This window comes from Hyperolius riggenbachi, chromosome 1 (genome assembly GCF_040937935.1).
Source record: "Hyperolius riggenbachi isolate aHypRig1 chromosome 1, aHypRig1.pri, whole genome shotgun sequence".
Classification (NCBI taxonomy): domain Eukaryota; kingdom Metazoa; phylum Chordata; class Amphibia; order Anura; family Hyperoliidae; genus Hyperolius; species Hyperolius riggenbachi.
In genome coordinates, this window is record NC_090646.1 from 285,202,060 (window position 1) to 285,229,395 (window position 27,336).

General features: G+C 42.7%; 1 protein-coding gene across 2 annotated transcripts in view; it reads left to right on the forward strand.

Annotated features, from left to right (window-relative positions):
• Positions 1–27,336, forward strand: part of CSGALNACT1 (chondroitin sulfate N-acetylgalactosaminyltransferase 1) — a 685,316-nt gene that overhangs the window by 75,618 nt on the left and 582,362 nt on the right. For both annotated transcript variants that reach the window (XM_068233667.1, XM_068233668.1), the window contains exon 2: positions 15,620–15,658. The gene's annotated coding sequence lies outside the window, so the exon portion shown is untranslated. The remainder of the gene's footprint in view (positions 1–15,619; positions 15,659–27,336) is intronic.

A 27,336-nucleotide genomic window follows, 5' to 3' on the forward strand; every position in this document is an offset into this window, starting at 1 on the left:
TGAACCAACGCATATCGAATCGAACCCTGATCGAACATTTCAGGAATCCCCCCCTTGAAATTCCTGGATTTGCCCCTGAGCAGCGTCACATGACTACAAACAGTTCCTCCTTCTGGGTTGGCATTAGTGGCATTACAGATTTATTAGCACAGCCTATATAAGTTTGGGTGCAATACTTCTGAATGGCAGCTATGATGCCACTATACTTCATTATAGTGGCTGTACCATTTAAGTAACGGCTATTTTGTCTGCTACATCTGTGTAGCATCTGTACCATGCCTCTTTCTACCGGTTGTGGCATCTAAACAGCAGCTATTTGGCCGCTACTTCTTTATACTGACTGGGGCTTTTTCAGTGCAATATTTCTGTATTGAAATTTTGCATCGAGTAGAATGGTTAGCGGTGGTCTCTGAATAGGATTAGATAGGGATAGGTTAGTGTTAGGCATAGATGCAGGGAAGGTTAGTGTGAGAATAGGAAAAGATCCTATTGTAATAGAATATCCGTAAAATGACTATCCAGAATAGCCACTAGTAGAATATTAGTAATATTACCAATATACTACTATCAGCAATTCAAGTAAAATTGATAATGTTATAACAAAATTGCTTTCTGTAATGCTAGGTACAAACAATACAATCTTCTGGCAGACAGTTTCCAACAGGTCCGATCTGATTCCCGATCGATTTTCCATTCATTACTATGGAAAATCGATTGTAAATCAGATCCGACCTGTTGCAAAAAGTCGATCTAACAGTAATCTGTCAGAAAACTAGTAAGTATCGTGTGTACCTAGCGTAAGCCATAATAAACACTTCCTCTGTATCATACATTTTATTCTCTGTATAACAGATTCTCACAAGTTTGTGGGAATGTAATGTGCAGCCGGGGATTGTTTTTGCTGTCTTGTAGATAAAATACAACACACTATATCTAACAAACTAGATAGCCTTGGGTTACAATGGAATATCGTTCATAACAAATATCTATGAGCCAATTAATGACTAACATGCTTACTTATTGAGAAATTTGTGTATTAATTTGTGCAGTTTTGTATCACCTAATAATTAGTAAGCTTATATGTCAGGACCAAATCAGTGGTCAAGGTAGGCAGAGTAATAATCATCTGTTTTCAAGAAGCCTTTTCAAGTTAAAACTACAAAATGTTTACCTTTACCTTCTACTTCATACTAATCATAGTGGACTTGTTAGACCACTTGACATTTGCCATTTAAGTGGCGGGCTGAGAACTACATTTGAGACCTGGTGCAGACAATGGAAGTTGCCTCTCCCGGAGTGGACTAGATAATTCATGCAAGTGATGACTCCTGTGTGGTATTCTTGCATCAGCATCTTCCATACTGTTTTATTTGAGTAGATAACAGCCAAACTCAAAGCTCCACTTTCATCTGCAAACTAACTGCAGAGGTATAAATAGTTGATGCTTATGGCAATAACCACTCCCAGTGGTATATATGGGTATATTTCGGCAAATGTAAAAACTTACTTTTCAGTGGAAATTGCACCGAAGAGTCCTACATGCTTACATGAAGTAGGAGTAGGTTAGATACTCTGTGATCATTGCTGCCTGTACCCCATTGGGGAGGTTCTTTCTTTTGGTGTCCCACTGTGTATACATGTGGTATAAAAGTTTCCTAAAAATATCATTTGCTTTTGGTTCCAGTTTACTTGTGAGCAGCATACAGATGGGTTGCTGGGCCCTCTGCCGAGCAGCATATTCTGGTCCATGGAAAGTACAGTGGAATGATGAACGGGAAGCATCTCAACCTGATTGCCACACTCGAGATTGTCACCTTAAGTTTTTTTTTTTGTTTTGTTTGTTTTTGTAGGCAATGAAAATCTAGTAATTTTATATATCTTTTATGATACCTTATGCCATTTTCTCTTTTGACCTCTCGCCAAGTTGTACTCCTACTAGATAACATAATACACACTGCCTCTAGGTATGACTATTGTATACTACTCCACTCCTTTAGAGTGTAAGCTCACAAGGGCAGGGTTCTCTCACCCTTTTGTGTCTTGGAATTTGTTACACATTTATTCATGTTAATTTTGTCACTGTAATTACCAATTCTGTATTTTGTGCTGTTTCTGTATTTTGTATCGATACTCTATTTTGTATATTTGTGTATACCATTGTCTGTATTATTTTGTACGCCATGTTTGTTTCTTACTTTGTACAGTGCCATGGAATATGTTGGCACTTTATAAATCAATAATACTAATAAAATACATTCTGGAGAATCCACTAAAGGTTTAGCAAATCTTGGTAAAATACAACACAGCTATGTTATTAGTCCGTCCCTTTGAGCCTCCGTACCCGTACAGAGTAATGACCTGGAGGAAAATGGGTGGGGGGGGACGTGTAAGTGCTTTTTCTCCTTGGGTACATTTCCTTTTTCATTTTCCAGCAGGAATTATACAGCATTAATGTTGCATGAGCCTCTGTTAGATTTATTAACTGCTATGCAGAGCATGACAGTTCAGCTTTATATTTGCCACTTTGGACACTGATTGTTTTTTCAGCATTCCAATGCACCACATAGAGGGAATTCAGTCTGCACTGCAGCGCACCATATGGAGGGACTATTGGTATAAATTATGTTTATGCTCGGATTCCTTGTCCTCATCTGATACAGCAATTCAGAATTGCATTCCTGTACCTTTTTACTTTCACTCATGTTTATTATGGCCCATAGAAAACTGCTATAGATACAGAGGCTTTAGCCGTGACCTCCATAATACCACTGAAAAGGTTTCTTTGCACCTCTATTTTCTTCCTGAAGCTTCTGGTGACTGGCATATTAGCAGCTTTGCACAGCAATGTGAAGTGTAGGCTCTGAAATCCTACACAGGAGATCAGTGCCTTATAGGAGTAAGTCAGTGATATAACAATATCATCAATGCTTCAGTCTGGCCTATGTGAACACTGCCATACATTTTTGGTTTGCATATAGCAGATGGACAGAAAATGAGGAAAGTGTTTTACCTGAGATCTCATGCTGCTGGGTGCTGATCTTGCGTCCAATGCAATCTACCGTATTTCTCTGTAGGAATTTACTTATTACATTTTCTGAGTTACCTAAAATTACACACAGGTGAATGTGTTGTGCAGGCAAATATGGTTTGCCACAAAAACAGCAAATTTGTGCAGGGTGAGATTTTTGCAAATTTTCTAGCCTAAATTTGCCATAAGGTGAGGTTATTTCCCGTTTTACATCCTACAGCATCGTTCTCACATAGTTCAGGTTTGCACACGTTTTTTGCAAGCCCATAAGAAATGCTGATCTTGTTTTCGAATGCATGTCCAGATAATTTACCTACACTTTCATGAAAAGTTGTGTCTCAAAGCCTTTTTGAAAACATTTGAGGAAAGTTAGTGTAGTAATTACCCAACCCAATGTGTTACAGAAATGTATATGAATATGAAGCAGGTAAGGGATTTTACTATTCTTGAAACTCCCTTGTAAACATCTTGTCCGTGCAAGAAAACTGAACCTGAGGCAGACTGCAATGGAAGCATAGCATCTGTGAAAGGTGTTACAAAACAAAATATCTAATTCAGTCTAGCTAGTCCTGTGTTTTAGACAGCCCAGGAACACAGCATAACCAACATAAACAACTCTGTGCCCTTCCATTTCCACTCTCTGTAATTTACCCAACGCAGCACAGGCAAAACCTCTGCTTCAATCTGCAGTGATGATTGGGCAGTACAGCTTGGCTCACTGATGAGGTTGCCTCCTGTAAACAGATTACAATGTCAGACTCTGCACTGTGCAGTCATGGGTTTAAAGTGTTACCCTTCCCACCTGTGAAAGGGATTACAGGAATCTGAAAAAAACAGAACGAGTCAATTAACTTATCTGTATGTTTTTGCGATGTGAGAGGAAACTAGAGTGTCCGGAGGAAACCCACACAGACACAGGGAGAACATACCAACTCCGCGCAGATGTTGTTCCGGCTGGGATTTGAACCGGGGACCCAGCGCTGCAAGGCAAGAGTGCTGCCCAGCAAACCAACATCCCTTTAGGCCAAAAGTTAGGCTTTGTTCCCATTGGGTAAACATAACGCACCCGATCGCACTGCCATCCACGTTGCCATATGCCGCTGATCCCATTTATTACATTGAGTGGGATCAGAGATGCTCTTGCAATTGCGCATTACACTGTTGCGTAGCTCATACAGTCTGAACATCAGAAGTGGTATCTATGCACCTCTGACTTTCTCGTATGTCGCACACCATACGAGTTTCCGAAATGCACATGTGGCGCGTATAGTGTGAACAAGGTCTTAAACAAAACAAAATAATGATCCAGTCACTGAGAAACCCTGTGTTTTGCGCTCAACCTACTCTGCTGAAATGAACATGACAAGATGGCCACTGTATAATCTCAGAATCTGCTGCTTCCACACTGAGGCGTTTTTGGTATGACAGTGTTTTTGGCAGCCTATTCCAATGAACCCACCTGCACCAAGCAACTGTTCCTATACTGAAACACCTTGGCCCATGATCCACCTGGTTCATTTATAGCCAACTGGGAGTTTGTGTGTTAAACTGGTATATGCTTAGGAGCATATAGCCATTTGACATTTTCTATCTGTGAGAGAAATTGAAACAAAATAAAAAAAGGAACTTTAAAGAGAATCTGTATTGTTAAAATCGCTCAAAAGTAAACATACCAGTGCGTTAGGGGACATCTCCTATTACCCTCTGTCACAATTTCGCCGCTCCCTGCCGCATTAAAAGTGGTTAAAAACAGTTTTAAAAAGTTTGTTTGTAAACAAACAAAATGGCCACCAAAACAGGAAGTAGGTTGATGTACAGTATGTCCACACATAGAAAATACATCCATACACAAGCAGGCTGTATACAGCCTTCCTTTTGAATCTCAAGAGATCATTTGTGTGTTTCTTCCCCCTGTTCTCATGCACTGAAGTTTCAGGCTGCTCTTTTCTTCCTGCAGAGTGCAGACAGCTTTGCCTTTGTCTGTAATTCCTCAGTATGTGAAAGCCCAGCCAGCTCAGAGGACGATTTATTCAGCTTGTAAAAGATGAGAGAAGAGAGAAGCTGCTCTAATCTAAATAATACACAGGCCTTGTGCAGAGAGGGGGGAGTTCATAGCAGAACCACAACACTGAAGAACTTGGCAGCCTTCCAGACACAGGCCGACAAGTCTGACAGGGGAAAGATACATTGATTTATTACAGAGACAGTGATAGTATGAAGTGCTGCAGTTAGCCAGAACACATTAGAATAGCTTTTGGAACTTATAGGATGATAAAAAACAGGATGCAATTTTTGTTACGGAGTCTCTTTAAGCCAGGATTGAATTCATCCCAATTAGTAGTCAATATCACCTTTTCCATGAAAATTCTTTGCCTTTTCTCAAACACTGTATCAGTGACGTCTATATTGAGGTGAAGCCCCTCCTTGTATGTGTATGTGTGTGTGTATGTATATTTGTCACTTATCATGTATCTTGTATACTAGTGTGCACCACTGTCTGTATTATGTACCCCATGTTTTTCTTACTTTGTACAGTGCTAATAAATATAAAATATATATAATATATATACACACTTCGCCTAACCACCCCCCGCATCACCCAGTCCCATGCACGCCTCCAGGACTTCTCAAGAGCTGCTCCAACACTATGGAACTCCCTACCTCCACCCATTAGGGCAGCCCCCTCCTTCAACATCTTCAAGAAAGCCCTCAAAACTCACCTTTTCACTCTGGCCTACTACCCCTCACAAGTGCTCTAAACCTACAGCTGAACTCTGGTCCCCTACCATTCGTGTCCTTACCTCTCCCTCTAGATTGTAAGCCTTTGGGCAGGGTCCTCCTCCTTTTGTGTCCTACCTGATCTGGCACCTCCATTACTGTGAACCCATGCCATGCATTTGAGTGAACCTAACTTGCCTAATCTCCATGCTTCATCCAGTGACTAAGCATTACCTTGTACTAATACTGTGCTGTGTGATCTGGTTTTCTTGTATTCCTGTATTGTCATATTGCTGTATGTCACCCCTAAATATTGTCTGTAACCTAAATTAATGTTCAGCGCTGCGTAATATGTTGGCGCTTTATAAATACAATAAATAATAATAATAATAATATACACACAGTGGGTTGCAAAAGTATTCAGCCCCCTTGCAGGTTCCACATTTTGTCATATTACTGCCACAAACTTGAATCAACTTTATTGGAATTCCACATGAAACACCAACGCAAAGTTGTGTACACATCAGAAGTGGAACGAAAATCATACATGATTCCAAACATTTTTTACAAATAAATAACTGCAAAGTGGTGTTTGCATAATTATTCAGCCCCCTTTGACCTGAGTGCAGTCAGTTACCTATAGACATTGCCTGATGAGTGCTAATGACTAATAGAGTGCACCTGTGTGTTATCTAATGTCAGTACAAATACAGCTGCTCTGTGAGGGCCTCAGAGGTTGTCTAAGAGAATATTGGGAGCAACAACACCGTGAAGTCCAAAGAACACACAAGACAGGTCAGGGATCAAGTTATTTGAGAAATTTAAAGCTGGCTTAGGCTACAAAAAGATTTCCAAAGCCTTGAACATCCCACGGAGCACTGTTCCAGCGATCATTCAGAAATGGAAGGAGTATGGCACAACTGTAAACCTACCAAGACAAGGCCATCCACCTAAACTCACAGGCCGAACAAGGAGAGCGCTGATCAGAAATGCAGTCAAGAGGCCCATGGTGACTCTGGACGAGCTGCAGAGATCTACAGCTCAGGTGGGAGACTCTGTCCATAGGACAACTATTAGTCATGCACTGCACAAAGTTGGCCTTTATGGAAGAGTGGCAAGAAGAAAGGCATTGTTAACAGAAAGCATAAGAAGTCTCGTTTGCAGTTTGCCATAAGCCATGTGGGGGACACAGCAACCATGTGGAAGAAGGTACTCTGGTCAGATGAGGCCAAAATGGAACTTTTTGGCCAAAATGCAAAACGCTATGTGTGGCAGAAAACTAACACTGCACATCACTCAGAACACACCATCCCCACTGTCAAATATGGTGGTGGCAGCATCATGTTCGGGGGGTGCATCTCTTCAGCAGGGACAGGGAAGCTGGTCAGAGTTGATGGGAAGATGGATGGAGCCAAATACAGGGCAATCTTGGAAGAAAACCTCTTGGAGACTGCAAAAGACTTGAGACTGGGGCGGAGGTTCACCTTCCAGCAGGACAATGACCCTAAACATAAAGCCAGGGCAACAATGGAAGGGTTTCAAACAAAACATATCTATGTGTTAGAATGGCCCAGTCAAAGTCCAAATCTAAATCCAATCGAGAATCCGAGAATCTGTGGCAATATCTGAAAACTGCTGTTCATAAACGCTGTCCATCTAATCTGACTGAGCTGGAGCTGTTTTGCAAAGAAGAATGGGCAAGGATTTCAGTCTCTATATGTGCAAAGCTGGTAGACACATACCCTAAAAGACTGGCAGCTGTAATTGCAGCAAAAGGTGGTTCTCCAAAGTATTGACTCAGGGGGCCGAATAATTACGCACACCCCACTTTGCAGTTATTTATTTGTAAAAAAAACTTCTCACATGTACACCACTTTGTGTTGGTCTTTCACGTGGAATTCCAATAAAATTGATGCATGTTTGTGGCAGTAATGTGACAAAATGTGGAAAACTTCAAGGGGGCCGAATACTTTTGCAACCCACTGTATATCTATCTATCTATCTATCTATCTATCTATCTATCTATCTATCTATCTATCTATCTATCTATCTATATATATATATATATATATATATATATATATATATAATTTTTCTTTCTGTGTATGTATGTATGTGATGGCAGTTGATAATGTTCTTTTTTTTCCCCCTTGTCTGCCAGCTGTAAAGCTAATGATAATGACAAGGACGTATGAAAAATACATTTATAGTGCATTTTACTCTAGTACAAATATACATTTTATGCATATGCTTACATGTGAAATTTTACTATTTTTCACAATAGTGATCCTTTAAAGAGACACTGAAGCGAAAAAAAAAATACAGTGGTGTGAAAAACTATTTGCCCCCTTCCTGATTTCTTATTCTTTTGCATGTTTGTCACACTTAAATGTTTCTGCTCATCAAAAACCGTTAACTATTAGTCAAAGATAACATAATTGAACACAAAATGCAGTTTTGAATGATGGTTTTTATTATTTAGTGAGAAAAAAAAACTCAATCTACATGGTCCTGTGTGAAAAAGTGATTGCCCCCCCCCCCCCCGGTTAAAAAATAACTTAACTGTGGTTTATTACACCTGGGTTCAATTTCTGTAGTCACCCCCAGGCCTGATTACTGCCACACCTGTTTCAATCAAGAAATCACCTAAATAGGAGCTATCTGACACAGAGAAGTAGACCAAAAGCACCTCAAAAGCTAGACATTATGCCAAGAGGCAAAGAAATTCAGGAACAAATGAGAACAAAAGTACTGTAATTGAGATCTATCAGTCTGGTAAAGGTTATAAAGCCATTTCTAAAGCTTTGGGACTCCAGCGAACCACAGTGAGAGCCATTATCCACAAATGGCAAAAACGTGGAACAGTGATGAACCTTCCCAGGAGTGGCCGGCCGACCAAAATTACCCCAAGAGCACAGAGAAAACTCATCCGAGAGGCCACAAAAGACCCCAGGACAACATCTAAAGAACTGCAGGCCTCACTTGCCTCAATTAAGGTCAGTGTTCACGACACCACCATAAGAAAGAGACTGGGCAAAAACGAGCTGCATGGCAGATATCCAAGGCGCAAACCACTTTTAAGCAAAAAGAACATTAAGGCTCGTCTCAATTTTGCTAAAAAAACATCTCAATGATTGCCAAGACTTTTGGGAAAATACCTTGTGGACCGACGAGACAAAAGTTGAACTTTTTGGAAGGTGCGTGTCCCGTTACATCTGGCGTAGAAGTAACACAGCATTTCAGCAAAAGAACATCATACCAACAGTAAAATATGGTGGTGGTAGTGTGATGGTCTGGGGTTGTTTTGCTGCTTCAGGACCTGGAAGGCTTGCTGTGATAGATGGAATCATGAATTCTACTGTCTACCAAAAAATCCTGAAGGAGACTGTCCGGCCATCTGTTCGTCAACTCAAGCTGAAGCGATCTTGGGTGCTGGAGCAGGACAATGGCCCAAAACACACCAGCAAATCCACCTCTGAATGGCTAAAGAAAAACAAAATGAAGACTTTGGAGTGGCCTAGTCAAAGTCCTGACCTAAATCCTATTGAGATGTTGTGGCATGACCTTAAAAGGCGGTTCATGCTAGAAAACCCTCAAATAAAGCTGAATTACAACAATTCTGCAAAGATGAGTGGGACAACATTCCTCCAGAGCGCTGTAAAAGACTCGTTGCAAGTTATCGCAAACGCTTGGTTGCAGTTATTGCTGCTAAGGGTGGCCCAACCAGTTATTAGGTTCAGGGGGCAATTTCTTTTTCACACAGGGCCATGTAGGTTTTGAGTTTTTTTTTTAACCAGTTCGGCCTATCTGGACGAGTTTCCTCGTCCAGATAGGCACTGGTGCTGCCGCCGGCTCGTGCGCGCGATCGGGCGCGCCCCCGCGCGCGCTCCCTGCTGCCCGCCGCTAGCCCCCCGATCAGTGAATGGGAATATAATTCCCATTCACCGATCTAACTTCCCCGCAGAAATACCGACGCTTTCTCTCCAGAGAGCGCGGTATTTCTGCCCCCAGGAAACAACTCCTCAGCATTTTAGTTCCTAGATGCGAGCTGGTTCGCATCTAGGACTTTTTTCACTGTGGCCATCTTGTGGCCAAATAGTAAACTGCACCCACATACATTTTTGATTAAAAAAAAACATTATTTTACATTTAAAATTAGCAGTTTCCCTCCCACACCAAAAATTACCCACATACACTTTTTTTATTTAAAAAAAAAAAAAAAAAACCAATTAAAAAAAAACAAAAAAACAACATAAATAGTTACCCAAGGGTCTGAACTTTTTAAATATGCATGTCAAGAGAATATGTTATTATATTATTTAAAGTTATAAGCTTATAAATAGTGATGGACGCAAATTGAAAAAATGCACCTTTATTTCTAAATGAAATATCGGCACCATAAATTGTGATAGGGACATCGTTTAAATGGTGTAATAACCGGGACAGATGGGCAAATAAAATACATGCGTTTTAATTACGGTAGCGTATATTAATTTCAAACTATAATGGCCAAAAACTGAGAAATAATGAATTTTTTCAGTTTTTTTCTTATTCTTCCTGTTAAAATGCATTTACAGTAAAGTGGCTCTTAGCAAAATGTATCACCCACAGAAAGCCTAATTGGTGGCGGAAAAAACAAGCTATAGATCAATTCATTGTGATAAGTAGCAATAAAGTTATAGGCGAATGAATGGGAGGTGAACGTTGCTCGGATGCATGAGATTTTCGGCACTGCGGCGCTGAACCGGTTAAAAAACCATCATTTAAAACTGCATTTTGTGTTCAATTATGTTATCTTTGACTAATAGTTAACTTTTTTTGATGAGCAGAAACATTTAAGTGTGTCAAACATGCAAAAGAATAAGAAATCAGGAAGGGGGCAAATAGTTTTTCACACCACTGTATATGATATAATGAATTGGTTGTGTACTATGAATAATTACTAGAAGATTAGCAGCAAAGAAAATACTCATATTTTTATTTTCAGGTATATAGTGTTTTTTCTAACATTGCATCATTCTATAATATGTGCAGATTGCACAACATTCAGCATTCATAATGATTCTTTCAGAGCAGTCTGTGAACTAATGACCTCTCCTCTGTCAGAGAAAAAGAAAACACTTGAGATAATAAAAGTCAGATAACAGCCCTCTCCACGACTTTGAAAGTCGCAGAGATTAATGGCTTTTTTGCATAGAGATAACTGGAGTTTCTTAACTCTTCCTGTACTGGAAACAATTAGACTGATGTATCTGATCTTAATGTTTTATTTCTTATCTGTACTACACATACAAATCCTAATATCATAATTTTTTTTCCGCTTCAGTGTCTCTTTAAAGGGAACCTTAACTGAGAGGGATATGGATGTTTCCTTTTAAACCATACCAGTTGCTTGGCAGTCCTGCTGATCTCTTTGGCGGTAGTAGGGGCTGAATCACACACCTGAAACAAGCATGCAGCTAATCCAGACTGACTTCAGTCAGGGCTCGTTCCCACTGTTGCGACGCGATTTCGGCCGCATTCCGACGCTTGTAAAAACGCATGCGGAAGCGTTTCCGCATGCGTTTTTACCCGCGATTTCGCATGCGATTTCGCATGGCAGGGTGCCATGCGAAATTAACCATGACACTGCCAGGGCTAAATAAAATTGAAAAAGGTGCGAAATCGCACGCGAAATCGCGGGTAAAAACGCATGTAACAAACGCATGCGTTTTTACTATTAAATACATTAGCAGCGATTCGCACGGATTCCCGACGCAGGCGAAATCGTTGGCTCTTTTGTGCGTTTTTTTTACCGCTGAAAAAAACGCACCTCAACAACGCTACAGTGGAAACAGGCCCATCCACTTGCATTACATGTGCGGATCTGCATGCGTTGGACGCATGCAGATTCGCGATAGTGGGAACGAGCCCTCAGAGATCCTGATCTGCATGCTTGTTGAGGGGCTGTGGCTAAAAGTGTTAGAGACACAGGATCAGCAGGAGAGTCAGGCAACTAGTATTATTTTAAAAGGAAAAATCCATATCCTTCTCAGTTTAGATGCGTTGTCTGTCTTCTGATCTTGTGTATCTTTTGGGCAGCTGTCTGTCTTCTGATCTTGTGTATCTTTTGGGCAGCTGCAAGCATTTGGCGCAGAAGATGGGATTGTATCTGTCCCGTGCATAAACAACTCAGTGGGTGGCAGCAACCCACTTGATTTTATTTATTTATTTTTAATCATGTAACTGCTAACTCACTTATGATTACAAACACTGCTATCAATTGCGTTACTCGGTAATCTGTTGACACTCATTCCCTGGCAGATCAATGGCTACAGTGAGCAGGAGCACAGTTCAGTTGTCCATGGAAATGCAGCCTAACTCTTTGTGGCCTGCACTATAGCTACAGCAGTTCTCATAATAATAAATAATGCAAAGAGTTAATCTTTCACTAACACAGGAATTAACTGAAAACTGTTACTCTCCAAGCTGAATCTTAATTCATACACACAAAAAGGCAATTTCAGTGAGAAGTAAAATTTTGTTGAAGACAGACATGGAGCAATCATAAAATGGCAACCTGTATATATTTTTGAAACAATTACTTTGCTTCACATGGATTGGTCATAGGTTCACTTTAAAGTAAAAAATTAGGAAAACAATATTCCAGTACCATTTTTCTTAGTGTGGGCCCACTGTTCATTGTTTTTTATTTCGTTGACCGAATTTATTTTTATTCGGTAGAGAAATCAAATCTACCGGTAGTTTTTTTTTTTGTGAGTAGCAAATAGATTCTATTTTTTTTTCTGACCCCCATCAATCATGAAGTGCAGCATGCCAAGAATAGTATAAATGCCAAATAAATTCTAATATGGGTATATTTTTGTTTGAAGAGAGCATCATATGACTTGATCACTTCCCAGTCAGTGAAATGACACACCGTTTGGCTTGAAGCACTTTCTACTTCAAAGTTTATTTAGTCTGCTCTGGCCAGTTCTTGCCTTTGAGGATAGTGTTATTCAAATCTGCCTCATTCCTCTAGCTGTTTTTAAGGGTATTATGCGATTTGTGGCTGGAATACACCACATGTCATATCTACATCGGCACTAAGCCTGTAGCTAAATGCCAGTGGATGTGATATTGAAATGTCAGCTACTATTCTCTGTCTTCATTTTTCATGTCATACAGATGCTGGCATTGAATATTTAATGAAAGCACATTACTGGGATGCGTAATAAAAATAACATGCATGCAGATGGGGATGTAAACAAGTAAATGTGCCGACAGGAGATTAAATTATAATAAATGCTGATACATGAATGAGGAAGCATTGTTTAAAAAGATAAATATCCAGGAAAAATATGGCAAGTGGTGGCAGCAGCATGTTGATGAGAAAAATTCTGGAAAGCTTATTAGAAATGCATTGCTTTGAATTCATTAGCACTAATAAATGTCATTTTTTGGGATTGCTGAATGTAGATCTGAGATGGTCTTGTATAGGAAGAGGGTACACCTGTAAACCTTATATTCATTCACTGGTGACAGGACCTCAGATACTTCAGACTTTACCAGCATTTAATACAGTGTTTACAGAGTGGGTCTACTCCTAACTGATATATATATGTAAAAGTTGGTGAGCTGATTACCCCACTGGCTTCTTGTATATTATCTCTATGGGACATGCACAGCGAGAGCTCTGTGAGCCCAAACGTGCCATCCCCGCCTGTCACTCTTCCTTCTGCCTCAGGATGTGTCGCTGCTCTTTCTGTATACTCTATTATTTCAAATCAAGCAGCCAAACAATTCAGTCCACCACCCTCTAACTCAGTGGTCCTCAAACTAAAGCCCACGGGCCGAATGCGGCCCCCTGAGGCTTTTTTTACTGGCCCCCCAACATAAAATGTATAACTTAATAGATGCAGCGCAATGCACCTTTAAATATTGGTGCCCTGCATATAGAATAGCAGTGCTGGCATGACCCATCCACATACTATAGAAGCCAGCGAGCAGTAATTCACTGGTTTCCAATACAATTCCTCATTAGGTGACACTGCTGTCCAATTGGACAGCAGGTTGTTACCTGGGTATGCTTCACTGTCTGGTGCACAAAGCCGGTCTTCGGGCACTGCATGACTGAATGGCTGCTGCTGGGAGTTCTCCCCTGGACATGACTGGAAGGGAATCAATACCGAGATTCAATGTTTCATTTTATGTATGTTTCGGCCTCCCAGCAGTCTGAAGTATGTTGACCCGGTCCTTGATCGAAAAAGTTTGGGGACCTCTGCTCTAGCTAAAAGCAAAATATCAGTTTTATGTTAACTGACTTTTTATATTTAAAGGAACTTTTTTTCTATTGGTTTAGTCCCCTTTTATACTTGCATTGCAATCCTGTATTGTGTTATCCAGTTTTACCACAGCGTAACGCAACGGAATGTAAGGCAATGGGGCCTAGCACACTTACCACGTCGCGCAGCACCCGATCCGTTGCAAAGTCAACAACGCGTTATCGGCCGACATCTGCTGCAACTAAAGTAATGTGCATCAATTAACGACTCATAACTTTCAAAAATGGACACGACTAAGACTGGGAAATGCGGGAATCCCAGGAAATCCCGGTGACGTACTTCCTGTCCAGCATAGAGTATGACTGGGCGAGGGGCGTGTGGAGGAAAAGTGCTATGCATATGACCTTGTCAGCGCACTCTGTCACAGGGTCATATGTTAGTCATTTTGTGAGTTGTGATGCGGTCTGGGCGGGGCACTACAAATGCACATTTCAAGTGTAAAACTTCAGCCTTCAGTGTTTTTTCACCTTACGTCCACAAAAAATGAAAAGCTGAGACGCGGGCTTTCGTAGGGCCGCAACCGCTGGGGTGTGCAGGGCAATCCATAAGCCCAGAGATCAACGAATGGGAATGTAGTTATGCAGTTAGACAGTCCCTTAAATTGAGGCTTTGCAAAGACTTCAGATAGATCACAGTGACTGGGACAATAATTGTGACCCGGATTACTGAGCCAATAGCAAAAGAAATGTTCCATTTGTTTTTTTTATGAATGTACCCCCTGTACTCATGCCTCTGGATAGAAGCAGAGAAAGAGTTTTTCATATTCTGCCTTATATCTCTCCCATATCATAACCCCCTCCTCCATTGTTCAGGCAAGCAGATGAAGAATCTAGTTTTCTTCCTATCTTGACAAAAAGTGGGTAAATGTCCCCAGGAGTAGCAGACATAGCAACAAATATTTGTATTAAAAAAGGACTTGGAGCATGTGTGTACTGCTGGGCAGAACAGTAAGTGTGAACAGGCCCCAATCAGAATTCTCTTTTATTTTTATTGTAATCTTTCATTTCCTGCCCCAGAATTTCAATTTCTCACTATTAAGCCGCAATGTTCCTTGGAGATCCCAGGTACAGTACTGGAAGGGAGTGTAAATCTAGCCACTAGAGCATAGATGTCAAACTCAAGGCCTGCGGACAAAATGCTGCCCACCTCACCATTTTATATGGCCCTATAGAGCAGGAGCATGACTGTAAGCCGTAAAAGGAAGGAGAAAATGGAGCTCGCAGCAAACTGGAAGTTACTACATTGAAAGCCCCAGCGCTTGTACCAGCAGCATTTGGCGTTACCATGGAGACGGTGGGCCATAGCTGAAATATGTAGTGGGATCGCCTTGAAGAGGAGCTATTGGGTAACTTCCACCAGGGACAAAACAGGAGCAACGGGATGGGCTACATGCCGGGAATGCTTTCCCTCTACCTCGCTTCAGATTTACTTTATTTTATTGATATGCAATATGTCAAACATCTCCTGTGAGAAAACTCAGGAGAAAAAGACAGCCTTAATTCTTTACATTACAATACTTGCTAGAATATTTTTTTTTTTTTTTTTTCAGATGCAAGACCATTCACTTTAATTTGAATAATACTGAAAGGTAAGCAGTTCTTAAAAAAAACTTTCTTACTTTTTTAAATACTATATACTTCTAATACTGTTGTGTTCTTTGGGTTGAATCTTTAGATTATTCTGTTTGTACACTTACCTGTTCTTAAAGTGATTGGGTGTATGTGGTAGATGGCTTCCAGTTTTTCTTAGAGGACACAACTGGTAAATGAATAAATGGGCTATTATACTGCATGAACTCCTGTCTATCTGACAGCTAGTTGTGCCCTGAAGATGTTTCCTTACACATAGGCCTCGATTCATAAAAGTGCTGTCGAGCGGGGAAAGTCGAGCGGGGAAACACCGCTGTCGGTATTTTCGCCTTCAGGGTGGTAATTCATAAAAATGTAGCTAGATGTGACAGGCGTGCGGAGATATTCCGCTGTAGGCAGGCGTTAGGCTGTCGGGAGACATGCGGAAACAGGAGAAGCAGGCAGAGTCCCTCCGTGCGGTGTTCTCTCTGCAGCTGCTTGGGAGGTCTGTCCCATTCACTGCACTGTATTCCGCACGCTTCTCGCCACATCAGAGGTAGCGGTAATACCGCTACCTCTAAACTTTATGAATTGACTACTTGTTACTTTTGCTATGATAATCACCGCGCAAGGCGGTGATTTATCACTCTGCTCGCGAAAGTCTGCTTTTCATGCGGAAAAAGCCTTTATGAATAAAGATTCTGCTGTGTGGTCGGTAAAGTGTGCCAGTTTCAGCATTCCCGCATGCGGGAATGCTTTATGAATCGAGGCCTTACTGTACTTAGTAGTTAGAAAGATTTAGAACTAGCGATTCGGTAAGGTACTGTACAGAGATTATCTTGATTTCTCTACTGCACTGAAAACACATTATAGCTGACTTGTGCTGCAGAATCTGAATTGCACACATTTCTAGAATAAAAATCTGGGCACATATGCAATTAACTTTTTCTCCTGACTTATCTCCTACTTTTCATCTTCTCTTAATTTTTCAGCATGTAACAATTGAAAAAGTACGCAAAAGGTGTAAAAATAAACAGGCGAAAAAGTGAAAAGTGTAGACAGTGTACTCCTTTACACATTTGAATACTATTTCAGAACATGGAGTTATGAACACACATATGCAAATCAAAATTATCTCCTGGGAGAAAACTCAGAAGAAAACGTTAACAGTCTGAATTAAGAAACTTTTTGCATTGTAGCTGAAAAACTGCCAAAAAGTGAGTGAGAAAGTCATATCAAACTTATTTTGAGTATTTTCTTGCTTTGTGGTGGCTACGAATATATTTTGTTGATGAGATGTGAACATATCTCTTGGTTGAAAACTCAGGAGAAACTTAAACTGAATAGGGGCCCAAGATAGAGGTGTGTTTGTACTCTACTATTTGCTCATACTACAACAATATATTGGTAAAGTAGTTGGTTTTTAATCAAAATTGACTGCAGATTGTGGGCAAATTTTGAGAAAATGTGAGATATAAATTTGATGTCCCCTGTAAAGCAGAGCTGAAATGGTGTCTGCGCTATACAAATGCGTAAAATAAATAAAAAGTTGGGATAGCTAGCTTCTTCCAGGAGAAGTAGAATTGCTTGTGTGATATATGCTTGACAGGTAAGCCTACCTGCTCTACAGACATGCTGAGTGTGTATGTTTATATTGTTCTCTTTAGTTCTGCTCATACACTGACAGCTGAAAATGCTAACCGTGCAGGTGGTTTTATTAAAATACATGTGCAGTGAAGCTTCACTGTGTGGATTTCAGACGTGGAAGATCTGAGAAAATAGAATGTGTGCTGCATATAACAATGTGTTTACAGTAGTGCTGTGAAACCTCATTACGCTAATAAGTAGAGATGGCCCGAACGGTTTCCCGGCGAATGGTTCCCGGCGAACTTCCGTGGTTTGCAATTGCGACGAATCGGGAACTTTTCCGGAAGTTCGGTTCGCCCCCATAATGCATCATGAGGGTCAACTTTGACCCTCTACATCACAGTCAGCAGGCACATTGTAGCCAATTAGGCTACACTCCCTCCTGGAGCCCCACCCCCCTTTTAAAAGCACTCTGGCCATGGTGCGCACCAGTCCAGCACGGCCGTCACTACACAAACAGCTGTTTGCGGTGTGTTACACAGTGTGTTTGGTGTGTCAGTGTGAAGCAGTACTCTAATTACATTCCCTGATTGATGTATACACAATCAAGATGTTTTAAAGCACTTTAGGTCTGCAATTTAGCATTCAATGTGATTTCGGCCCTTAAAGGGAACCTTAACTGAACGGGGGATAAAGAGTTTCAATTACCTGGGGCTATTACCAGCCCCTTGCAGCAGTCCTGTGCCCTTGGAGCCGCTCTGGAATGCTCCGGTCCCTAGCTGTCACTTAGTTTCGTTTTTGACGACTCACCAGTCGGCCGCCATGCGTATTATTGGACGCATTCCCTACTGCAATTAGCGCTGTTGCGGACCGCAACACGTACAAAAATACATCAGCGCTAATTGCAGTAGGGAATGTGTCCAATAATACGCATGGCGGCCGGCCGACTGGTGAGTCGTCAAAAACGAAACTAAGTGACAGCGAGGGACCAGAGGATTCCAGAGCGGCTCCGAGAGCACAGGACTGCTGCAGGGGGCTGGTAGTAGCCCCAGGTAAGTGAAACTCTTTACCCCCAGTTTAGTTAAGGTTCCCTTTAAAACACTGCTTTGCGTCAAATCCAGATTTTTCCCTGGGACTTTTGGTGTCTAGCCCACTCCGCCATGCCCCCCTCCAGGTGTTAGACCCCCTGAAACATCTTTTCCATCACTTTTGTGGCCAGCATAAATTTTTCTAGTTTTCCAAGTTCGCCTCCCCATTGAAGTCTATTGCGGTTCGTAAAATTTTGCGCAAACCGAACTTTCGCGGGAGGTTCACAAATCCGGTTTGCGAACTGAAAATCGGGGGTTCGGGCCATCTTTACTAATAAGTGGTCAGCTTCATGGACTGAAAATTCTGTTGATTCAGAATCAGTCTGCTAGTATGTGCCAGCATAAAGAAAAACATATAGGCCCATATGCAGTTACATTTTTTTCTCCTAGGAGATATTTTTTCTTCTTCTGTTTAAAATAACTTTTCAGAACTTTGCACCTGAAAAAGTGCCAAAAACTACTATCAAAATTAATCTGAATATTTTCTTGAATGCTGGGGGTTTAGAAGGTATTTTATTTACAGGGTGTACAAATATCACCTAGGAGAAATCTCAGGAGAAAAGATGAATTGGATGAGGGCGGTAGTAGATCCTCTTTGGGCAAATAAACTTCCCCCAGTGTCTATGGCAAGTTCAATCTTGAAACATAGCTCCACTTTTCCTTGACGGAGCAGTCCCAGTTTCCTATTTCTCTGCTTGTTTTATTGGTTCATAAAGTAAACTTTATTCCAAGATAACATTTTTCACTTTTTCATCATAAGTGTTTCATTTATATTATCATGGAATAGAGAGGAAGTAATGCTAGTACTCTTTTTTTTTTTTTTTTCTTTTTTTTTTAAATTGATACGGAAAGACTAAACTTCATCTTCCTTCTCTTGCATTTATATTTTTTATATAGCTTTATTAAACCCCCTCCCTTCCCAGTCTGCCTGGTCTAATGGCCCCTGATGAGCTAGAGCTAACTATTCACTCTGTAATTGGAATGGCACTATAGCTACTTTGTGATGAGCAAAAAAATCTTCTAATGTGCTCATTAGGTTTACCAAGGAGGGGGTAGTTGAGGTGAGAAAATGTCTCAGCAACTAACATAGCTGCTAGTTAACTGAATTAGCCTCTAGCAACTGATTTGCTAATCCTATCTTCTGCCTCTTGTGTGGGGCTAAGTAGAATATTAGAATTATTTGCTCATTAGAGCAAGCAGCATCCCTGGTGTTTCTCTGTGTTGCTAAGGATGCTGCAGGGGGAAAAAAAGCCCTCCGCTATCTGGCTAAGAAATCAGCTTTCTCACTTTCAGCTGCGGTCGTTTCATGCCTGCCGGGGCGGTTCCCTGCATTACTAAGTACACTGCAGGAAAAGACATGGGGTGCTGCTAACCACATTCATGAATGTAAGTTCGAAGTATTACCTATGGAAATTAACTTTTAAAATGTAGAAAGCCTCTTTTTCACGGGTGGCTCAACTGCTTGCTTTTTGGGCAATTCAGTTTCCTGGCTGCTGGCCACAAACGCCCTTTGACTGCAATTACATGCAGCCAAGTGTATGCGTTTGGTCACCTTATGCGACCTGGTACCCAAAAATTGTCTCATGTCACATCTGATGGCAGCAACTATCGTGCTCAAATGAAACTCTGAAGTGAGATCACTGGATTTTATAGTGATTCCCCCCCCCCCCCCGCTGCTTGTCCACCGCCTGGTGCTAAGCGCTAGAGGGTACCTGACCAGTAAATGGGACCAGATGACAGGTGGTGAATTTCCTGCATTCAGCAGCCCATGGGAAAAAGGCCTTATGCAGCTCTGCACCTCTCCATACAGGCTTAAAGTGTACCTGAGCTGAAGTTCGTGTACAAAATCACATACTTAACCACTTAACATCTAAGCCTTGTTTCCCCTCTATGGACCAGAGTTGTTTTGACATTTTAGCTCTGTCCCTATTTAATCAGCAATAACTTTATCACTACTTATGACACCTACATGATACATATTATTATTATTTTTTATTTTTCAAGAGAAACTAGGGTTTCATTTGGCTGTATTTTTTTCACAAGAAAAAATTGTTTTCTATGCATTTTAATGGAAAAATACATTTATTTCTCAGTTTTTACCAATCCCAGTTTAAAGATAAAAAATTGCTACTGCAGAGAAAAACACCTTTTATTTGGCTATTTCCCCTGTTTTTCATAAAGTTGAAATTATGTTCCTGTCACAATTTATGGTGATGGTATTTGTTTCTGAGATAAAGGTGGCTTTTTGCGACATGTGTGTAATTTTCGCTTAGAATTGAAAAAACATTTTAAATCCAGTATTAAGTAGCCAGATGTGCCCCCAGTATTAACCCCCTATAGGAAGCCAGGTTTGCACCCAGTATTAGGTCCCCTCCAGTATTGATAACCAGATGTCCCCCCCCCCAGTGCAGGTATGTGCATGGCTGGATTTCTGGGAAGGCCCCCAAGGCACAGGACTAGGGCGGAAGATTTTGATACAATGTAAATGTGTGCAGGAGGGGCATCCATAAGGCACCCTCTTCTATGTTAAAACAGATGTTGATCTTGAAATTGAAGTTTTTATAAGAGTGAGCACTTTGGTTCCTGTCAGTCCTTTTGAATGTGGAATTTGGGCTTCATCCAACAGCACACAGAGGTATATTAGATAGGCCTATATGCAAGTAACTGTGTCTCCTGAGTTTTCTCCTAAGAGGCAATTTTCAGTTTCTTTTTTTGAATAACTTTTTCAGGATTTTACAATTGACAAAGTACCACAAAGTACGGTAGATGAAAAGTACCTTTTCTGCTTGCTGGTGGTATGAAAATATCCCCTAGGAGAAAACTGAGGAAAAAGTGAATTGCTAATGGGCCAAATTTGGTCGATGCACTAAGCTGTGCTGCTACAGTGATGCAAGTTAAAATCGGCAGCGCAGGTTAAGAAATATAGGTGCGACGCTACACGCGGTGGTGCCTGTAGCGTGCGCTCATATGTTACCTGCGCTGCTTTCCAGTACCGGGTGCTGCTTTGACCTGCAACGAGATGTGAAGGTTTGCGACCACGATACAAATCTCGCGGCAGATCAAAGGAGCGCCCGGTACTTGAAAGCAGCATGGGTACCATAGGAGTGCATGCTACGAGCACTACTGTGCATAGCGTGCGCATGTGGATTTCTTAACCCGCACTGCTGATTTTAACTCGCGCTGCTATAGCAGCACAGCTTAGTGCATCAACCTCATAGTCTGTTACAGAGAAACCTTCATTGAGTAAAGTCAATCTAAATTATTAAATAGACTCTGTACTGAAAAAAACGTCCCCTGGGGGGTACTCGGGAGGGGGAAGCCTTAGGGTCCCAATTAGGCTTCCCCCTCCCCTGTAGCTGCAGGCAGTCCAGCGCTGGAACCCCCAAAGTCTCCTGCAATCCTCGCATGACAAGCCTGACAAGGCTTGATATATTTACCTTACTATAAATCATTGATAGGTATCACGTGTAATAATCAAAAATATCATATTTATTGTAATAATTTTAGAAATATAAAAGGACAGACATTTAAATACAGAAGTGTGTTGCAGAGCCTGTATAATACACTTTCCTGGCCGGCCAGACCATCAATCACACTGAACCAAACATCCCATCCATTCGGCCTAGCCTAAATATAGTTGTAGCAGCGCTGCTAGATTAAGAGAATATCGTCAGATAAGATTCATTACTCCAAGTAATCAACAGTCTCAGTCCACTATATAGCTCACACAAGCCTATATAGGGTCTATAGCAGGCTTAAATAAATATTCACCGCAAGTATCACAACTCGATCTCCGCTATAATAAACTGGCTGGTTACATATATATATATATTGTACAGGACTCCAGGGATCGGTACTGGATGGGCGATATATATCGCCAGCGTTTCACGTGTGTTTTTTTTAAGACAGCCCCAATGCTGGGAAATAGGGGTCCAGGGTTTTGTTGGTAACCAGTAGGTTGCCAACATCTCTTATTTCTTTTCCCAGGGCCTGGATCCTGGAATAGATGGAAGGTTGGGTGGGTCCATCTATTCCTCCCAGCAAGGGGGGCTGGACAATGAAGGTTGGTGGGAGAGGTTATAAATGCACAGGTTTCACACTGGGCGTTGGCTTTTTCCTGAGTCAGTTTGTGAGCTGTGAGCTAAGACTGGAGTCTGTGCTGTACTGCCCAGAGACCTGTGGATTGCAAAGACCTCTTCAGACTGGTAAAGAGTACCCATGCAAGGGTGCTGGACTGTATTGTGGATGTTGTACTGAAGAGAATCAGTTTTGTTGCCTTACTGCTGAAGATAAGCTAATGTTTTTGTTTGCTGGCAAGAAGCCAATGTTTTTGTTTGCTGGCAGGAAGCCAGTTTTGTTTGACAAGCAATAAATAGACTGTGTGTTTGAAACTTTACGGCTGCCTCCCTGTTGGTTGCATTGATCCCCAAACCCCCCGCATATCACAAGTGGTGGAGGATGCGGGCAAGCCGTTAAAGAGAGAAGAAAAAAAAAATTTTTTTTTTTTTTTTTCTGAAAACTGACATTTAAAGGGCCAGTATCATACTTGCAATGGAGGAGTTAGTGCGACAGCTGGCCTTAGCTACCGTGCAGTTGCAGCAAAGCATGGCAGTACAGCAGCAAGCAACTGAGGCACAGTTGGCAGCGCTCCGAGAGACTACTGAAGCGCAAGCAACTGCCTTGCGGAAATCCACAGAGGCTCAGTCCAAGATGCTGGCCGAGGCAGTGCAGCAGCTATCTCAGGGGCGGAGTCAACCTGTTGTTGCCCCTAGCAACCAGATCTCAATCCGGGCTAGTCATTTCCTGCAAAAGCTCGCACCCTCTGATGATGTTGAGGCATTCCTAACCACTTTTGAGAGAACTGCAGATCGGGAGCAGTGGCCTAAAGTGCAGTGGGCAGGCATCATAGCGCCTTTTCTAACTGGGGACTCACAGAAAGCCTACTTTGACCTACCACCAGAAAAGGCTAAGGAGTATGATGCCCTCAAGATAGAGATCTTAGCCCGCCTGGGCGTAACCACAGCGGTCAGAGCACAGCGTGTACACAGCTGGAGGTATATTCCGGATATGCCACCTCGATCCCAAATGCATGATTTAATCCAGCTAGTGAAAAAGTGGCTACAGCCGGAGACCCTGACCGGACCCCAGATGGTGGAGCGCATTGTCATGGACCGATACCTGAGGTCCCTTCCTGGTGCATTGCAGCGGTGGGTCAGCCACGGGGATCCCCAGTCTGCAGATCAGCTGGTCGACATGGTGGAAAGATTCACTGTTGTGGAGGAGTTGCTGGGACCTACCCGACACCGGGACTCTCCTGCTACGCGGAGGACAAAGCCATCCACCGTATATAAGGAAGGACCTCCACAGAATCCTGATCTGGGCATGCGGCCTGGCAGCCGTGAGGATCCTCAGGCATTTGCTTTACCCAGGAAAGCTGGCCCTGTGCAGTGCTGGAAGTGCCAGGCCTGGGGACATACTAGGGCTCAGTGCCCCTTGCAGGAAGTGCCAATGCAGTGTGATGCTGCTCGCCGTGTTTCTTTCTTTGCAAAGTTAGCCTGCACTGCATGTCCTGCGTATGAAGGGCAGTTTGAGTGTGCTGCATTAATTAATGACTTGCCGGTAAATGCCTTACTAGATTCGGGGAGCATGGTAACTCTGGTACATGCCCGACTAGTGAGGAAAACTGAACCAGCAGGAAAGACCCTCCGGGTCATTTGCATACACGGTGACACTAGGGCATACCCCCTGGTGTCAATCTCTGTCTCCACTGCTTGTGGAAGTGTGACTCATGAAGTAGGGGTGGTGCCTTCCCTAATGTATGATTTGATAATAGGGCGTGACTTTCCTTTATTTCATGAACTCTGGGGAATGTCCAAAAATGTCTTAAATGATGTGGGTTGTTGTGGTGATGTAAACGACACTTCCCCGGTTCCTAGGCTAGACCGGATGGAACTGTCAACCTCGAAGGACGTAAGTGAGGTTGGTCAAGAGGTTGTGTTATCCTCTGAGGATGAGGAAATTTCCCCATTACAGGTGATGATTGGGGAGGAGGAGGAGGAAGCCTTCCCCAATCTCATATGTCCAGGTCTAGATGTATCTAGAGGGGCCTTTGGCACAGCTCAAATGCGGGATCCCACTTTAGTTCACGCTCGTGAACAGGTTTCTGTAGTGAATGGGGTACCACAGGAGCCTGGGGCTGAGCAGAGGTACCCCCACTTCTCTATGGAGTCTGACTTGTTATATCGTGTCACTCAAGGGCGCTCAGAGGTGGTGCAACAATTACTGGTTCCTCAGCCCTACCGAAAGATCGTCCTAGAAATGGCCCACAATGAGGTATTAGGGGGACACCTAGGGGCAGAAAAGACAGAGGCAAGAATTGCTGACAGATTCTACTGGCCAGGGTTGAAGGCTGATGTTAAGAGGTATTGTGCTTCCTGCCCTACATGCCAGTTAACTGCTCCCGTGTCTCACTTCCGTAACCCCTTAGTGCCACTTCCCATAATTGAGGTGCCCTTTGAGCGCATTGCAATGGACCTGGTAGGCCCCTTAGTTAAATCAGCTAGAGGTCATCAGTATATCCTAGTGGTTTTGGATTATGCCACTAGGTACCCAGAAGCAGTACCCCTGAGGAATACAGCTTCTAAAACTATTGCCCGGGAGTTATTTCATATGTTCAGCAGGACTGGGTTCCCCAAAGAAATCCTTACTGATCAGGGCACCCCTTTCATGTCTAGGTTGATGGCAGACCTCTGCAAGCTTTTCCAAATCAAACAGCTGCGGACGTCTGTCTATCACCCACAGACAGACGGATTGGTGGAGAGATTTAATAAAACCCTTAAGTCCATGTTAAAGAGGGTGGTGCAAGTGGATGGTAAGGATTGGGACTGTTTGCTACCGGCCCTGTTATTTTCTATACGAGAGGTTCCTCAAGCATCCACTGGGTTTTCACCATTCGAGTTGCTATACGGACGAAGACCCCGTGGATTGCTTGACATAGTAAAGGAGACTTGGGAGAATGAGGTCACTCCACATAAGACTGTTGTGGAACATGTCTCCTTAATGCGTGACAGGATTGATAAAGTGATGCCCTTGGTCAGGGAGCATCTCCAGAGTGCTCAGGAGGCACAAAGGAGGGTATATAATAGGTCGGCCAGAGTTCGTCAGTTTCAAGTGGGAGACCGGGTGGCCGTCTTAATACCCACTGTGGAGAGCAAGTTTCTGGCCAAGTGGCAAGGGCCATTTGAGGTGGTAGAAAAAGTAGGTGAAGTAAACTATCGGGTGCACCAACCAGGGAAACGGAAGCCATACCAAATCTACCATGTGAATTTGTTGAAGCCTTGGAGAGAGTGGGAACCAGAGCCTGCCCTGGCAAGTACAAGCACTGAGCCCAAAGTGGGGCTGGAACACATAAAAGTGTCAACCACGTTGTCCACTCCTCAGGTTCAACAGGTTAAAGAGTTCTTACAGAGAAATAGGGGAGTTTTCTCAGAATTGCCAGGTATTACTCATGTCATTGAACATGACATCATTACTGAGCCCTGTGTGAAGGTGTGTGTCAAGCCTTACCGCATCCCAGAAGCCCGCAGGAAGGCTGTCTCGGATGAGATAAAAAAGATGCTGGAATTGGACATCATTGAGGAATCGCAGAGTGAGTGGTCAAGTCCAATTGTATTGGTCCCAAAGCCAAATGGAACTCTGCGATTTTGCAATGATTTCCGAAAACTGAATGAGGTTTCAAAGTTTGATGCCTACCCCATGCCCCGGGTAGATGAACTGATAGAGAGGCTAGGTCCAGCCCGGTTCATTACCACTCTAGATTTAACAAAGGGGTATTGGCAAGTACCCCTAACCCCAGGAGCTAGGGAGAAAACCGCGTTTTCCACCCCGGATGGCCTTTTCCAGTATAAAAGGATGCCTTTTGGTTTGCATACCGCCCCAGCCACCTTTCAAAGGGCTATGGATAAATTACTTCGCCCCCATCAGAAATACACTTCCGTCTATCTTGATGACATAGTCATTTTCAGCACAGATTGGGACTCTCACCTGCCCAGAGTACAGGCAGTCTTAGACTCCCTTAGGTCAGGGGGTTTCACTGTAAACCCAGAGAAGTGTGCCATCGGGATGGAGGAAGCTAAGTACTTGGGGTACACTGTTGGTAGGGGTTTGGTGAAGCCTCAGCTTAACAAAATTGAAGCCATACAGAGTTGGCCCCGCCCACTTACAAAGAGACAGGTAAGGGCGTTTTTAGGCCTTGTTGGGTACTACCGGCGGTTCGTACCCAACTTTGCCACTCTGGCTGCCCCTTTGACTGATTTGACAAAAGGTCGCAAATCGGTCATGGTGAAATGGAGTGAAGGTGCAGAATACTCCTTCCAGAAGTTAAAGTCTGCATTATGTCAGCACCCAGTACTTGTAGCACCAGATTTTTCCCGGGAATTTGTTGTCCAGACGGACGCATCTGATGTAGGACTGGGTGCAGTCCTGTCACAGGAAATCAATGGGGAAGAACATCCCGTTGTTTTCCTTAGTCGGAAGTTGACAGCAGCGGAGAGAAATTACGCAGTCGTGGAGCGGGAGTGTTTAGCCATAAAATGGGCTCTTGACTCCCTGAGGTATTTTCTCCTAGGCAGAAAATTTCGCCTCGTCTCTGATCATGCCCCACTGACATGGATGAAAAAAAATAAACACACCAATGCCAGGGTGACCCGATGGTTCCTTGCTCTCCAGGAGTTCAGCTTCATAGTAGAACATAGACCCGGGAGACTGCATCAAAACGCTGATGCCCTCTCCCGTGTGCACTGTATGGTTTCCCAAGGTGCCTCCACTTCCTCCGGGTTGAGGCAAAGGGGGGGGATATGTACAGGACTCCAGGGATCGGTACTGGATGGGCGATATATATCGCCAGCGTTTCACGTGTGTTTTTTTTAAGACAGCCCCAATGCTGGGAAATAGGGGTCCAGGGTTTTGTTGGTAACCAGTAGGTTGCCAACATCTCTTATTTCTTTTCCCAGGGCCTGGATCCT